The 15,689-nt window shown below is 45.7% G+C and overlaps 1 long non-coding RNA gene across 1 annotated transcript in view; it reads right to left on the bottom strand.

Annotated features, from left to right (window-relative positions):
* The window catches only part of LOC113459859 (uncharacterized), a 64,846-nt gene extending 49,854 nt beyond the window's left edge, over positions 1-14,992 (bottom strand). The window contains exons 1-5 of the long non-coding RNA XR_012583546.1: positions 14,647-14,992; positions 13,558-13,963; positions 12,935-13,024; positions 12,118-12,432; positions 10,636-10,721 (exon numbers count right to left, since the gene is read on the bottom strand). This is a non-coding gene — a long non-coding RNA (uncharacterized LOC113459859). The remainder of the gene's footprint in view (positions 1-10,635; positions 10,722-12,117; positions 12,433-12,934; positions 13,025-13,557; positions 13,964-14,646) is intronic.
* Between the last annotated feature and the right edge of the window lie 697 nt (positions 14,993-15,689).

Below are 15,689 nucleotides of genomic sequence, written 5' to 3'. Positions count from 1 at the left end.
GGCTGGGGAAGCAGCACTGTGCCCCTGTGTGCCTTTTCTAACCAGCAGCTCAGGCGTGAAATGGGAGAGAGCCCAACAATCCAGATGCTCACACGTGAGCAGGAATGAGGAGGGGAACAGAGCCCACAGGAGAGATGGGGAACAGCTTCCCGGCCTAGGAGCAGCTTTCCATTCAGGAAGATGAAAACCAATTTCTCCACTCTGACTCAATTAATTACTGCCACCATCCCCATGAGACTGAGATGGGGAGATGCTTTAGAATAAGAGATTTTCTGGCACAAGTTCACCAGTCAGTGGGGTGAAGAACTGTCCCTTGTACCCATGAGGTGCCACAGCCAGGCTGGCTGTCACTGGGCTCCATCACCTCCAGAGCCCACATTACAGAATGCCAGGCTGGAATGGGGCACAGAGGGTCCCTGGTGGCACCTCCGTGCTCAGGCAGGGCCATCCCAGAGCACAGGGCACAGCATTGTGTGCACAGGGCTCTGCAGGATCCCCAGTGCTGAGGGAGACTCCAGCCCCTCCCTGGGCAGCCTGCTCAGGGCTGGGCACTGCCCAGGGCACAAGTTGTGCCTCCTGGGCAGGGGCAGTGCTGGGCTCAGGCCCTGCCCGTGGCTCTGGTGCCACTGCTGGGCCTGGAGCAGAGCCTGGGCTCTCCCTGCTGAGGTTTCCTCCCACTTGTGGGAACCCAGCACATCCCTCTGGCTGTCCAGGATGGCCAGGACCCTGCCAGGGGGCTCAGAGACCCTGGCACAGAGCCCAAAGCACCTGTGGGTTTGATTATGACCCATGGAGCAAATTACCAACCTTAGATGAAGATCAGCAAGCCACAAGAGTTTAAGTAGAATAACAGTGAAGTTATCACAGGGTGGTAAAGTAGATTTTGAGGTTTTTAGAATGGGGATTCAGGAGGCAAGATGGAGGGAACTGGGCATGTCCAGCCTTTCTCCTTCTTCTTCTTGGCCTCCATCTTCTGCTGTGATGTTGGCACTTACAGATTGGTTTAGAGTAGAAGCTCACTGTCTAACATAGGTGATAGGTATTGGGAAGTAATTGTAAACATTGTACATGTAGTTTTTAGTATAAAGACATAACACCACCCCAGGGGCAGGCAGAGTGCCTGGAACTGTCCTGCTGGATGGACCTTGTCAGGGCAGGAGAAAATTTTTTATAGAGAAGATACAATAAACAACTTATAGACCGAGAAATGAAGAGCTCCGACTCATTCTTCAAGTGCCCAGGCTGGGAAAAAAGACTTTTAACAATCTCAGGGTCACAGCGACCCAAAAGATGCCGAGACTCACTCATCTCTTCTCTGACCTCTTCCTTCATCCTCAAGGAACTCACCAACAACCTCCCCATCCATCTCTGCAGCCAGCCACGTTTGAGGGTGACCAGCAGCATCAGGGTGTCACCATCCCTGAGTGCCTGCTGCCTCCTGGGGCTCTTTTCCTGAGCCCTGTTAGAACCCAAGCACACCTGTGCAGCTGGGGATCTCTCACTGCCCTCCATGACCACCACACAAATTCTCCAGGGCATCCACCTCCAGGCCATGGGAGTCTTCTCCTCTGGGGCAGAGAATGGTTTCTGCAGATGGGAGACATGACCTCAGGAACAAGTCAAGCCAGCTTGTGACTCTTTTCAAGCAAGCAAAATAATATCCTACACCTGTCCTCTGAGGATTTTGTAACAAAGCTTCCAAGCCTTGAATCACAGACCACATTCCCATTCCCTGCCTTCACATTATTAAGCCAGGATTTCAGCTACAAGGAACAGACTCCAAGATTCTCAGAGCAGAGTATTCTATTAATTTGAATTGGGACTAGTTGAGGTAAATTGATTTTTTTAATGTGTTTATCCTCTATGGGGGCTTTTTTTTTTCCCTTCTTAAATGCTGATTTGCTGAAACTGTGCCTATCCAATACTCATTACTGGAATGCATGGAAAGCTGCCAAAAGAAGCAATGCCTTCTGGACTAAACAAGGGATTTATTACTGAGAAACCACAGCACCGGGTAAAAATCCATCACAAACTTATTGATTTAAACTGATTGTAAGTAATCACACACAATTTATATTAAGTGAAACATACTGCCATCTAATTTAGAGTAAGTGAATGGAATGCTACTACTCTGAATTCTGTTTAAATGCAAACTCTAATTGATACCCACATATAAATAATTGAGACTTTCAGAAAACATGAATTAAATATTTCGTTATCTCTGTTTATTATGTATCAATAGATCATTTTTACCTATTTAAGACACGGTTAGACAGTAATTATTATATTTCAGCAGAGACTTACATGTAAGCCTCAGGGCAAGTTCAATAGAATGGGACAGGAGCAGTGTGGAGAAAGGGACTTGATGTGTGGGATGCAGTTTAAATAACCTCAACTTGCTTTTAATAAAGGAACCTCAAACTCTGCCTACCTTCCACCCCAAATGTGATGAAATCAAGTCGTGCATTTTACTCAAACATGGTTCTCTCATCTCCAGAGGAAGCATCGTGGGATGAAAATTGTAAGGCACAAGTTATCACTGCAGCACCACATCCCCCCTCCAAGACCCCATTCAGGGAATTGTGCTTGTCAGCCCCTCTGAAATGTCCCATAATTGGAACCCAATCCTCAGCAGTATTAGGCAGCCCCATAGCCAATTTTGTTCCTAAATAAAAAGTTTGAAGGTATTTGCTGTTCTTTTCAATGGTCAGTGTGTAAACACTGTCAGGAATTAAAAAAAAATAAATTAAATCTTGATCAGAATGCTCTCTCCTGTACTCAGCTGGCTATTAACATTTAAGGATGTAAGAACATATTACTTTTCATTAACACAACCAATTGTTTATAGCAGGAACACACAAGTGTGCCACACTTTCAACAGTCTCTTGGCTCCATGGCTTTTGAAGACCAGAAGCCCACCACAAACCTTTTCCTATGGCAATTCCTCTCGGTAATTTTTAGTCACAGACTGATGCATAATTTCTCAGCAGGATTCACTTTGTGCCAGCTCATAACATGAACACCTCAGAAGATTCATCCCAAACATTCCTGGTGCAGGTTGGGTTCAGCCAGCTCCCCTCAGCTGCCCCTTTGCAGGGAGGTGCATTACAAGGCAATGTGAATTAAAGCAGAAATAAGGTGTTCTGATGCTTTCTAGGAACTTGAATTTTTTTTAATATTGCTCTAACATATGCTGCACTTGTGAGTTGAGCCTAGTCCTGCAATGAGCTGCATGCAGGTGGAACAGTTGCCCCTAACTGGCCTCATTACAACTCAATTAAGTCCATTTGCAGAGTGCAGTGCAAGACTGGGCCCTTAGGAATTTCTTATGCTCCTGGAGCTTATTAAATTGCTGGATATCCTCCTCAAGCTCTTCATTGAAACCATAATTTAGCCCTATTTGCCTGGTTAGCACAAGCCACCTGGCAGCTGTTATTTTTGCTCAACCAGACACTTCCATGTCTATAAAACTTTCCCCATTTTTATAATAATCTGCCTTTTAACACCAATCCCCTGATCAAACACTGACAAACACTCTCTGCTTGTTAGCTGCTCTGAGATGAAGCAACAGACCCCTGTCATGCTGTGTTGGACTGTGCTAAATTGCACCAGAGCACATCCATGCCTCTCAGGTAGGTGCCAAGCAGGACTTGATTCTGGAGAAGCTGCTATCAGAAACAAGCCCTAATTTGAAGTTTTTTAAAAACAAAGTTACCCACTGCAAAACAGCTTTCAGCAGAGACTTTTTGTCTCATGATGTGAACGTGTCCAGGCCATAATGAGCTTGTTTCTACCCAGCTCAGGAACACCTGACTGACACTTCCACCCCACTGTACCTCCACGGGCTGCAGGCAGCTGGGCTGGGCTGAGGGGCTTGCTTGTCTGGCAGTGTTTACTCCATGAAACAAGAGAATCTGAATGTCACTGACATCTTTTCATAAAAATCCTTTCTTTAGGATTTTTCCTTCTGGGAAGCTGAGGCCCCAGAAAAAGAATGTAAACAATGGTTATCTGCTGCTGTGGAATGCAACAGGTGCATCTGGGATTGGCCCATGTTGGATGTGTACAATTAATGGCCAATCAAGGACCGAGCTCTCTCTGGGACAGAATCAGAGAGAGCTCCTTTGTTATTCATTCTTTTTCTAAGCTTAGCTGGCTTCTGAGAACTTTCCTTCTATTCTTTGTAGTATAGTCATAATGTAATATATATCATAAAATAATAAATCAAGCCTTCTGAACATGAGGTCAACATTCTTGTCTTTCTCTTCACCCTGAAGACCCTTGCAAGTGCTGTAACATCTGAATATCTTCTGATCACAGAATCCCCCATGTTGGAAGGGACCCACAAGCATGACCCAACTCCCTGCTCCTTGCAGCACTGCCAAAAACTAAACCTCCCAGACATGTCCTCCATGGCTTCTTGAGCTCTGGCAGGCTTGGTGCCATGGGCACTTCCCTGGGAACCTGTTCCAGGGACAAAGCACCCCTCAGCAGAGCCCTTTCTAATGTCCAGTTTCCACTTCCTCATGTCCTGTTGGGGTCACCAGAGCAGGACCAGCACCTCCCCTCCACTGACCCCCAAGGTGGGTGCAGCCTGCCCAGAGAGCCCCCTCAGCCTTCTGTCGCAGACATCTTTTTGTGAAAATCATTTTCTTGGGATTTTTCCTCCTGAGAAGCTGAGAGGCTTCAGGAACAAAACATAAACAATGATTATCTGCTGCTGTGGAATGCAACAGGTGCATCTGGGATTGGCCTCATGTGGTTGTTTGTAATTAATGGCCAATCACAGTCAGCTGGCTTAGACAGAGAGTCCAAGACAGAGCCTTTGTTATCATTCTTTTCTATTCTTAGCTTAGCCAGCCTTCTGAGATTAAATCCTTTTTTCTATTCCTTTTAGTGTAGTTTTAATGTAATATATATCATAAAATAATAAAACAGCCTTCTGAAACATGGAGTCAACATTCTTGTCTCTTCCCTCATCCAAAGACCCCTGTGACCACTGTCACAGCCTTCTCCTATCCAGGCTGACCAACACAAGTGACCTCAGCTGCTCCTTTTAAGTCTTGCCCTAAATATTTTCTATTCCCATCTCGAGAGCCTTGCACTAATGTCTGGAGACAGTCCCAGATTGAGCACACATTTGTGTGCAGTCCCTGAGCCATGCACAGCCCAGGGCTGGGCCTCCCAAAACCTGCTGTCAGCTCCTGCACTGCTCCTTCAAAGAACTGAGAGGAATTAGAGTAGTAAGTATTATTCCTTTCTCTGAGGTGTAAGGTTATTTCTTTGTTAAAAATTTGAAGAAAATCTCCATCAGAGATAAACTGTACAAGGGAAGGAAGTGGAAAAGGCTTGTTTTCTCAAGGAATGGCTAATGTTGAGCAGGTACAACTAGGAGTTTTTCTGCTGTTTCCCCCACCTCTCTCAGCACTCTAGCTGTTTCTACCCAAGCTCTTAAAGAAATAACCAAATTTTCAGTCAATGTAACGTCAAATAGCAAAAAAAATCCCTCAATCCCTCACAATCACATCTTCTATTGGCATTCCTGTGACAGCATCCACACACCCCTCATGTCTACAGCCTGTTAATTTCTGATGGTTGTCCTCTCCTCGCTTAAGCTGCAGCTTTGGATCTCAGGAAAGTGAAATATTGACACTGAAAGTGAAAGAGAAATTCGTCTGTGTGATGAGCAGTGATTTGGCATAGAAGCTGTCAAACCATGGCAGTGTTTCACAACTGCCACAGAATAATGAAAATGTTCTTTAAAACCCTGTGACAATTGCAAAGTGAGACAGATATTGAAGGGAGATGACCCATCTTAATTGATCAGCATCGAACTCCAATTTATTGATCAACCAGGCGCATTTTATGACCCTGTTAATTAAGCTCATACATATTGCAAAACCCGAGCTCATCATTGGTCACAGATTTCACATTAACCCCTCCTTTTGCTTTCAATACCTGTGGTTTGTTATTGAAACCAAGATTTGTGTTCTCACCCTGATATGAATGGTTCTCAAAACTTACTTTTACTTTCCCAAAACAGCCAAAGATAGAATGTTTACCTGTTATGAGAAAACTGCCTGAGAACTCTGCTGTTTACAGAAACGTGCCTGGGAAACAGGCTTGGGAACTGCTGCTTACAGCTGCCTTTTACTTTTCCATCAGCTGTATATTTTCATGGCTTTTTTTCCTTCAAGCCATGTCTGAGCAAAATTCTCCAACAGACAGACAATGAAACTGCAATCCCTGTGTGTGAGCATCAACCTCTGCTCTGGACTGCACAGCCAGTCTGAGTGGGAACAAGCCCTGAGAATCAACAGCAAAAGGGGCAGCAGAACACTGTGCCTTCCCATCTCCCCTGTGCCCAAAGAAGTCATTGCTGGAATCCTGTTTTGGAGCAAACAGAACTGCCAGGACCCCAAAGATCAGCCTTGGTGGTCCCCCAGCCTCACCTCACCTGGGGCAGGTGGCTGGAGCCCCCCACAAGAAGAGGCCACCCAAGACAAGCAAAGCCAGGTTAGGCTGGAGAAAGTCTCAGCTCATTTGAAAATCCACTGACCAGCCCAGGGCACAATTCCAGGCTTTTAGGGAATGCAGTTGACATAACAAACATGCTTTTTCAGGAATCAAAATAAAGCTGATGCACACAAAGCTTCAAACTCTGCAGAATCCATAAGTACTTGAACTTGCTCACCTTACTGTCAAACAGCAAACCCCTTTCTTTACAAACAGGATCTACACAGATTCTGTCTTGCCACAATTCCTGAAAAGCTGCTGATAATTTCAGTGATTCAAACCTTGCCTCACTTCAAGCATTTCTGGACTTTATGAAAGCTCAAGACTTATATGCTTTAGACACCTGGAGATTTTCACGGGTCACCAGGGAACCTGAGTGTTGAGCTCTTGCCAGAAGTTTGAACATTTGAGGAGTGAGCACAGGCAAGCAAATATTTGAGGTATTTAGGCTCCCCCAAAGGTACCACAGCCAAGCACACAAGTGACTCAGTACTTGCAGAAACACAAGGTTTTGGGAGGTCACTTGTGTCAGCATGGAGCAGATATTGAGAGATTTGGGAACATCATCCAACACCTTCACCTCAGCCTTCAGTGCTTAGCAAAGCACACCAGGCCTGCAGGGAAAAGCCTGATTAGCCTCAGGGCTTTTAATCACTGCTGTGATTTTATATGAAGTCCAAGTGCAAAGGTGGGGCAGGAGGGGCATTTAGCAGAGTTGCTATGAGGCCAGAGAAAATATGAGATTACATTGAGATGGAAGATTGGTATTATCAAATCAATACTGTACAATAAATGTAGCAAATGAGTTAATCCAATTAGCTGAGTGGAGCAAGATCAATGTGCTGGTGGAACAGAAAGATTGCAAGAGGCTAAAATTAAATGCACCCAAGAGAGAGGAGCAATGAAAACAATTCTCTAAAACAATGGGCTTTGGTGGCTATGTAAGTTTGAAAACTGAACCTGAGCACAGATGTCATCTTGGAATTTTTGGAGCATTTATCCCAGAGACTGAACTGGGACAAGTTTCTCCGCAAGTGACAATGCCAGAATTCTGTTTGTTAAACTGTTTGCTAAATACCTTTGCACTGTAATACACTGACAAGGAATAAAACCATCCCTGTAACACTGTAGCTACTTGCAAAGCTTATTAACTCCTAGCACAGCCCCCCTGTCCTCAGTGAATACTGCAGCAGTCAGATTGGGCAGGGAGCTGTGGAAATAACGGGGAGGAGGTGGCAGCCATGGTAAGAAGGACTCACAGTGAGGAGAAACAGGAATTTTGGGCAGTTCCCAACACTGCAAGGGAAGAACTGAGCTCACATCCCATCAGCCCATGGCCATGTGTGCACAGCACACACAAGGAACAGCAGAGCAGTCTGCTAAGCAATAATTGCAGGTAAGCACAGAGGGAAAGGAAAACTCTCCCTGAATGGTTAAGGGGAAGCTCATGAAAACTGATTTATGCATGCATGTATTAAAATTCTCTCTGCACTGAGCATTTCAGAATTGAAGTTTCACTTGCAGCTTGAAAGCAAGGCAGAAGCCAAAATGTTGGGAAGAAGACCATCTCTTCAGAGGATTAGGAATTAAGTTAACTGCACATTAGAGATAAAATAGTGGAGCGCTTGTCTTTATTCTCAATAATAAACCATAAGGCATTAAGCTACAAAGCACGATTAACTCCTTTCAACTCCTCACCACTACTGCTGAGACAGCAACGTGGCACTTGCACAGAAACACTAAAAAATGCAGTGATTAGGTTAATTTTAAGTGAATTTAGGGCAGGCAAAAATGCTCCAGTGCAACCCGGGAGGGATAAGTCTTTGTTGCTGCAAAGAGCAGCCTAAGCACCTGCAGTGTTAGAATGAATTCCTCAAACCCTAAAATCATTCATGGTTTGAAGTGACCAGCTCTGGGGCTGGACATGTCACTCTGCATCCCTGCTCTCCTTCCTAACTCCTGAATCACCTGGGTACCTAAAATGCCAGCCCTGCAGTGGTGTCAGCCAGGCTGGTGGCAAGGATGGACCTGGGGAACCACAGGTGAGAGCTCCATACAGTCTGGAGCTCCATGTTTCTGTTTGGGTTCCCTGTTTATAAACTGCTCTTAGAGACATGACAAAATCCCAAACCAAACAACCAAACAATACTTTATTTTGTGAAATACAGGGATACTAAACAAACAGGCCACTTTGACCATTAAACAATCAGCTCAACACATACAAGGTATCAGCAAAGCCCGTGACTTACCAGACTCTGGGGAATAAAAACACTCTCCACAAGATGGACAAAGCTCTGGCCTCAGTGTGTACCAGCAAGCCTTCAACTACTCTCTAGATCCAGTGAAATACTAAATTCAGTATCCTGGTCTGGTTTAGGACAGCTGGAAGAAGAGAAGGAACAGAACAAACTTCCCAGGCCCCTCTCTCCAAGCCAGTTCAGGCTTGGTGCTCAGAAGCCTAAGAACAAACACCTGCACATTTCCTCCTTTACCACCACCTTCCACCTGTGGGAGAAGCTCATCTGAAAGCTATTGGTTTTATCATCCATCAAATCCTACCCTAAAGTTCTTCTTTACTGCCTGAAAAAACCACAACCCTTAAACCCCTGAAAAAGTTGTTTGGCATAGAAGCTGTGAAACCATGGCAGTGTTTCACAACTGCCATAGAATAATAAAAATATTCTTTAAAACCATCAAATCCTACCCTAAAGTGCTTATTTCAAGTGCTCATGAAAAAAACTCTGGCACCAGAGCCCATCCTGTTACAACACAGCTGTAACACAACCTTGTTTTTGCACAGTTTTGGCTGCTCCATACCTGGGCCACCTCTTCCTGCATCACAGAACGTGGCACAGCTGACTCAGACCCAAAGCAAAGCAAATGTGAACAATGCAACAGCTCCACAGGGACAGCTGAGGTCACCATGGCACAACCTGCAGCTGCTGCTTTGGGGTGAGGCAGCAACTCCCCCTCCCTCCCATTCTGGCAGCTCTGTGAGCTCCTCAGCACAGCACCAAACCCTCTGAGCCACCTATGATGTGCTACCTGTGCTGGAGGACAACCCTCCAGGCACACAGGGACAGCTCAGGAGCTGGAGCTCTGTGGTGGCCTTTAGGCTTGGCCCAAAGCAGGGCTGAGTGCCACACAAACACACTCTGTGTGCCAGGCTGGGCCCTGAGGTGTTTGCCACCAAAGCACGCAAGGCAGAGTTAGAGCTGATGAAAATTTTCCAGGAAAACACTGGAAAAAGGCAATGAATCAAAATGAAAATGCTTCCTGGAATATACTCTCTCCCAACAACAGGGGCCAGTTCCCCATAGACCCTCAGGCTGCAGGGATTTCACAACATCACAGGCAGAGCAGACACATAAATCACCTGAAGGGCTTTTGGTTTAACTCTGCAGCACCAGCCTTAGGAAAGTTGTGTCTACTGAAGCTGGCAGAACTTTCAAATTCAAGGTCTGTGCACCCTTCAGGGAAAACATGAGAAGGGAGCCTTTGGTCATAATTCAAAGGAAAATACTCTCAGTAGAAACTTCTCTGGGATCCTCTGGTCTGATAGATGTCAGCATTTTGGGAACCTGAAACTCTGCAAAGACCCAGTTCTTGACTTAGCAGTCCAGGGAGGCTTGGCTTGCTCTGGAATACACTCAGGGAAACTCCACAGAGAGCTTGAACTCTGCTTCCTGAAGCTGTATGGTCCCAGCTCTGCTTGTCCTGCTGGCAAACAACTTCAGGCTGTGGCTGTGCATTAGAAACTATTACCTCACTGTGGGTAAACATTTCAAAATTACATTTCCTGTTTTGTCTTTAAAAGTTATCAGGAGAGTATCATTCTCCTGCCAGAAGTGACGTTTCCTGTTTACTGTTTTCATAGATCTATAGGATGGAGATTCAATGGATAATACACACAAGGAAATCTGGATAATTGGGCACATCTTGGTACTGGAAGGACTATGTAAATCTGAGAGTCTCTTCTGACCTGCAAAGGCAAATTTGGGCATCACAACCCCACAATGGTGCCCTTGGCAGACAGCCTGTTCAGCTCTATTGAATCAATCAAAATAAATGATTTTGCCCTAACTTTTCCCAAAACATATCTAATAAACTTTTCCATACCTGTGACAAATTCAGGAACTCCTGGGATTTCTCTGATGTTCACCAGTGAGAAAGTTTATTATTACCTTCAACAGGTTTTCAGCTACCTACAGGAAAAAAAGATTCACACATAATCATCAGCCTCTGTCTTTGAAACACTTGCAGGTTCAAAAATTCACACTAAAAACTTTTTTTCATTTTACAACTGAGTTCCCATTAATTTCCTTTTAGATCTTCTGTTCATGTCCAACTTAGGGAACCTGGGTTCCTTCCTCCAAAGCATAAAATCCCCACACAAAATCCTTCCCTGGCCTAAAGTTATGGCACTGGTTTTTTACACATCAGATACTACACAGGTGCTAGCTCATCCAAAAGCATCTTTTGGGTGGCTTTGCTTTGCCAATAGAAAAACCATCCAAAGAATCCACCTGAGCTTTCTGAAGACAGCCCCATGCCAAAAAGACCAGATAACAGCAAACCAATCTTCCTCTGTAGAGCCAAAACTCCAACCCAGTATTCTAGATAAAAGAAAACCCTACAATTTTAAACTTCATCATCACACTTTGTCCCCACCAATACATATTTGTGAGGGCCTTTTGCTATCTTGATGAGTTAAGTGTGAAGTTTGCCTGATGGGATACATTTAAAATGAAAATCAAAAGCATGAATCACCAGGCATGGTGCTGCAGAGCTGTCTTCTTCTTTTTCTGTTGGATTCTCAGGTTTGGCAAAGTGCTGAGCTCACACACCAGAATGTTGCAGGCATTTGTGTGCATGATATATTAAAAGGAAAAGTCAAGGGCATTCCTGGTTTAGCCCTTCAGTGACAGGGAAATTCAGTCCTGGACATTTGGGGAGAAGGTTGTCAAAGGGACATGCACAAAAACAAAGCCCAGTTTGATCCCACACTAGTCCAGATGTCAGAATTTTGTAGAAATTCATGTAAATGATCAATTAGGCAGAGATCCACCTACTCTATGTGAAATTTACTTGAAATAGACTGTTCTCTGTTTCATCAAGTAGTCATGGGACTATTCAGAGCAAAGTTTGCTAAGCCAAAGCTGCAGAGGCAGGGAACAAGCTGACAGAGTTTAGAATTAGCAGTGATATAGAGTTCTTGCATTCATTACAGGATAATTCTTAAAATCCGAGGTCCACTTTGATTGTAATCCCTCCAAATTCAAGATAAGACTAAGTAATCTCCAGAACAGACTTACTACATTGCTAATGAGCATTAGAAATTGTAACTGGGAGAAGAAAAAGAAACAACCAAAAAGACCATGATGAAACCTCTCATATAGAATTCCTAATAATAGATGTTAAAAGTTCTTTACAAGAGGCAAAGGGGGGAGAGTCTCATCAAAAGGAAAAAAACACAATTACAGATTCTCAATATTCCTCTTAAGACAGAAACAGATCTCAAACTGGTCCTTTGCTTTGAAATCAAATTTTAAAACATGCAATCATCTGAATAAACACACTAGAGAATAATATACAATTTACCTGCTCACAACTGGTGTGAGAACAAATTTATGTCTAATTCCACACAGTCTGGCTGTATCCCTGTGATCCCAGAGCTCACAAGTTCCACCATCACAGTAAATGTACACAGCAATGGGGCACACACAATTTCCTGTTTAAAAACACTGGAGGTCCTGGTTCTTCCACCCTAGGTTGGTGGGGGTCAGAAATGAGTGAGCATTGCCTGTCCCTGCTGTCCTGCTGTCCATCCAGCCCCACAGGCTGCCTCAGTCCATGTCACAGAATTACAGGATGCAGTGATTGGAAGGGGCTCATCAGGATCACCCAGTCCAGCTCCTACAGCACAGAGTCAAAAACCAGTTACCCTGTGGCTTCAAATATAATTCTTTTGTTACAAACATCAAGGCTTTAATATGCACTCAGAATCTGCTGAGCTGGAAGGGACCCACAGGGATCAGAGCCCAACTCTTGCCCTGCCCTGCACCATCCCCAAGAGTCACTCCAGAACTATTGTCCAAATGTGTTAGGATGGTGTTTAGGGAAAAAAATCCAAACTTTTTAAACTCAAACCTTACAAAATACAACTTACATGAATAAATAAACCACCAAATATCAAATATTTCCCTTATACCCCAGCATGTTGCTTTCTTTTAAAGTCAAAAGTGTGAAATTACACAGGTTATTGAGGAAAAGGCAACAAGGTGAATGTGGGTGACAAAAATTTCAAAAGGAGAGGATTTGTAGGGGGTTTCCTTCTCTTCCCTAAACAAGCCTTTTTCCTTTCTTTAATTCTTACTTTTAACCAGATTTATGTGAACCTGCAGCACACCATAGTGACCTTTGCTGGTTGTTCTGCTGCTGTCTCCAGTTCGTCCTTCTGAGGGCTGAGGGCATGGGGACCAAAGCCCGGGGCCATCGTTCAGAGGTTCTGTCAGTGAAAGAACCGCGTTTGATGACTCATTTTATGGCAAATAAACGAACACATGTAAACCCAAGCCTGTCGCACCTGCTCCTTTCCCACTTCATTTTCCCATCACCTCAGGCGACACATGAACTTACAGGCGGTGTGCTTTTTTCCAGCCTGTGCTTCAACTTGCTGCGTTTCTCAAGCTGCTTCTCAAGATGCCTTTATCAAAATGAATGTCAGCCTGACTCCCACCCGAGCACTGCGCGGCTCTGACACAGGGAAATGCCGAGAGCTGTGGAGAGCTCGAGGCAGGGCAGGAGAGATCCCGGCAGGGCAGGCAGGATCCACCCGAGAGCCGAACCCGCCCGCCCGGCCCCACAGCCGCTTTCCCAGCCCGCGGTCCCCCTCTAGTGCCTCAGCGCGCCGCCGCGCCGCCATCTTGGGCGGCCTTTCCTTCTCCCACACCGCCCTCTGCAGCTCCATCGCGGGCCGTGCCGGCGGGAACCGAGGAGAAAAAACACAAAATAATATAATATCATCTAAAAAGTCCTTACTTATATTAGCAGGGGACTATTCCGATCATCCAGGACAGACTGCTCAGCGCAGACCCTCGGTGTTCCCTGGTACACCAACACCTCACAGGCCTGGCTGCCTCAGCAGCAGTGCAGGGTCTCTCATGTGCATCTGACAAGAATCTCTCATTTTATTCTACAAAAATGCTAGATTCAGGCGGTATCAAATTGCACTAAAGATGCTCCACCAGTTCCCTCAAGCACATCAGTGTCAGCCGTATTTTGGTCCAGTGTGGGACAGGTGCCCCAGAGAGCAGGGCTGGCCCACACAGGCACCAACATCTGCCTGCCCCGGCTGTATTTCGTTAAAGAGATTCTTCAGAGCCACAGATTAGTACATTGCTGTAGTAGTCGGTGATGTATTTACTGCTGCAAAGCTCCAGATGCTCTGTAAGCCACAATAATACAGTTAAGTGGAAAATGAGTCATTTAAAACCATAATGACTATCATAGCATGACTCCACTGACAAAGAGCCCCAGTGATAACGCTGTGAGGTGGATGAGACATGTTCACCAAGGCTGCCAGTCACAGGATCACAGAACCACACAACCACAGGATCACAGAACCACGGGATCACAGAACCACAGAGCCACAGAACCACAGAGCCACAGGATCACAGAACCACAGAATCACAGAATCACAGGACCACAGAGCCACGAACCACAGAACCATAGAATCCCAGAATCCAGAACCACAGAATCACAGGATCACACAATCACAGAATTGACTAGCTTGGAAAAGACCTCTGAGATCATTGACCTCAACCTATGACCTGACACCACCTTGTCACCCAGATCATGGCACTAAGTGCCACAGGCAGTCTTTTCTTAAACACTTTCAGGGATGGTGACCCCACCACCTCTCTGGTCAGGCTGTTCCAATGCCCAATCACTCGTTCTGTGAGGCTCTGCCTTGGGGGCAGGTGCTGCTACCAGGAGACCCCCAGTATCAGTGTGGACGTTCCATGGAGGTGCCCCTGCCCTCTCTGGGTGTGCAGGTGCAAGCCCCCATCTCCTCAGCACAGTTCCCCACCTCACTGCAGCTCAGATCATGGAAAGCACTGTTCTTACCTGCTGCTGTTCCTCCCAGGAGAGCAGTGCTGGTCCCCAGGTTCGGGCTGTGAGGAGGCAGAGCTCAGTTCTCCTCCGAGGAGCCCCGAGTTCACAGTGCAGTGCCCTGGGACCAGCTGGGGACTGGCTCCTCTCAGACACCCAGCTGGGCCCTGCAGACACAGCACTGTCCAGCACTTGCTGTGGGCAGTGTGGGCATGGCTGGTGTGAGGAGGGAGATGAAGGCTGCACCAGCCCCCCTCCTCTGGACAGACAGCAGCTGAAGTGATGTGGGCCATGCTCAGACCACACGTCCCTCATCCCTCTGAGAGGCAGGAGAGCAGCACCAGGGAAGGGCTGGCTCTCCTTTCACAGGGCAACGGCAATGAGAGTAGGGAAAAAAACCAAAAAAACAAAAAAACAAACCAGAGCCAAGCTTTCTGCTGATATGGTGCAGACAGCTCTGGTGATTTTCAATAAACCATTTTAATCTATGTCCTTAGAAAACCTGGCATGAATTTCTTTCCCCATCTCCAAATGAAGCAATTATCTCGCTTAGTCCTTGGCTACTCCTTTCAAAAGCCAGGTAATGGGGAAAACAGACAGATGTGCTGAGACTTTGAGGAGGTCATAGAATAGAATCATAAAATCTCCTGAGTTGGAAGGGACCCACAAGGATCATTGAGTCCAGCTCCTTGAGCTGACATACAGTAACTCATTCTGTGTCGACTATTCGCACTAGAGAAGCATCTTTTATTCCCTTAACACAAGCACAATGTGCTTTGTTGCTGGTCTGTAGCAGCATGCAATTTAAACCTAACTCTCCAAAACACAATTGCCTCTATCGAGCGGAATGCTCTGGGTACGGAGCACTTCTGTCCCTTGTATTAAATGTGACAAAGTAAGGTCACTCCTCAGTTAGCCTGAGCAGCGTCTGCCACTGCACCGCTGGGATTTCTGTAACTCAAGCAGGGGAACAGGAGAGCTCCTCACAGAGCAGACTCTCATAAAAACAATTTACAGCTACATTCACCTTGCCCAGAACAGCAGAGCCATCCCCTCTT

Source organism: Zonotrichia albicollis, chromosome 22, assembly GCF_047830755.1.
Source record: "Zonotrichia albicollis isolate bZonAlb1 chromosome 22, bZonAlb1.hap1, whole genome shotgun sequence".
NCBI lineage: Eukaryota > Metazoa > Chordata > Aves > Passeriformes > Passerellidae > Zonotrichia > Zonotrichia albicollis.
This window is presented reverse-complemented; position numbering and strand designations above follow the sequence as displayed.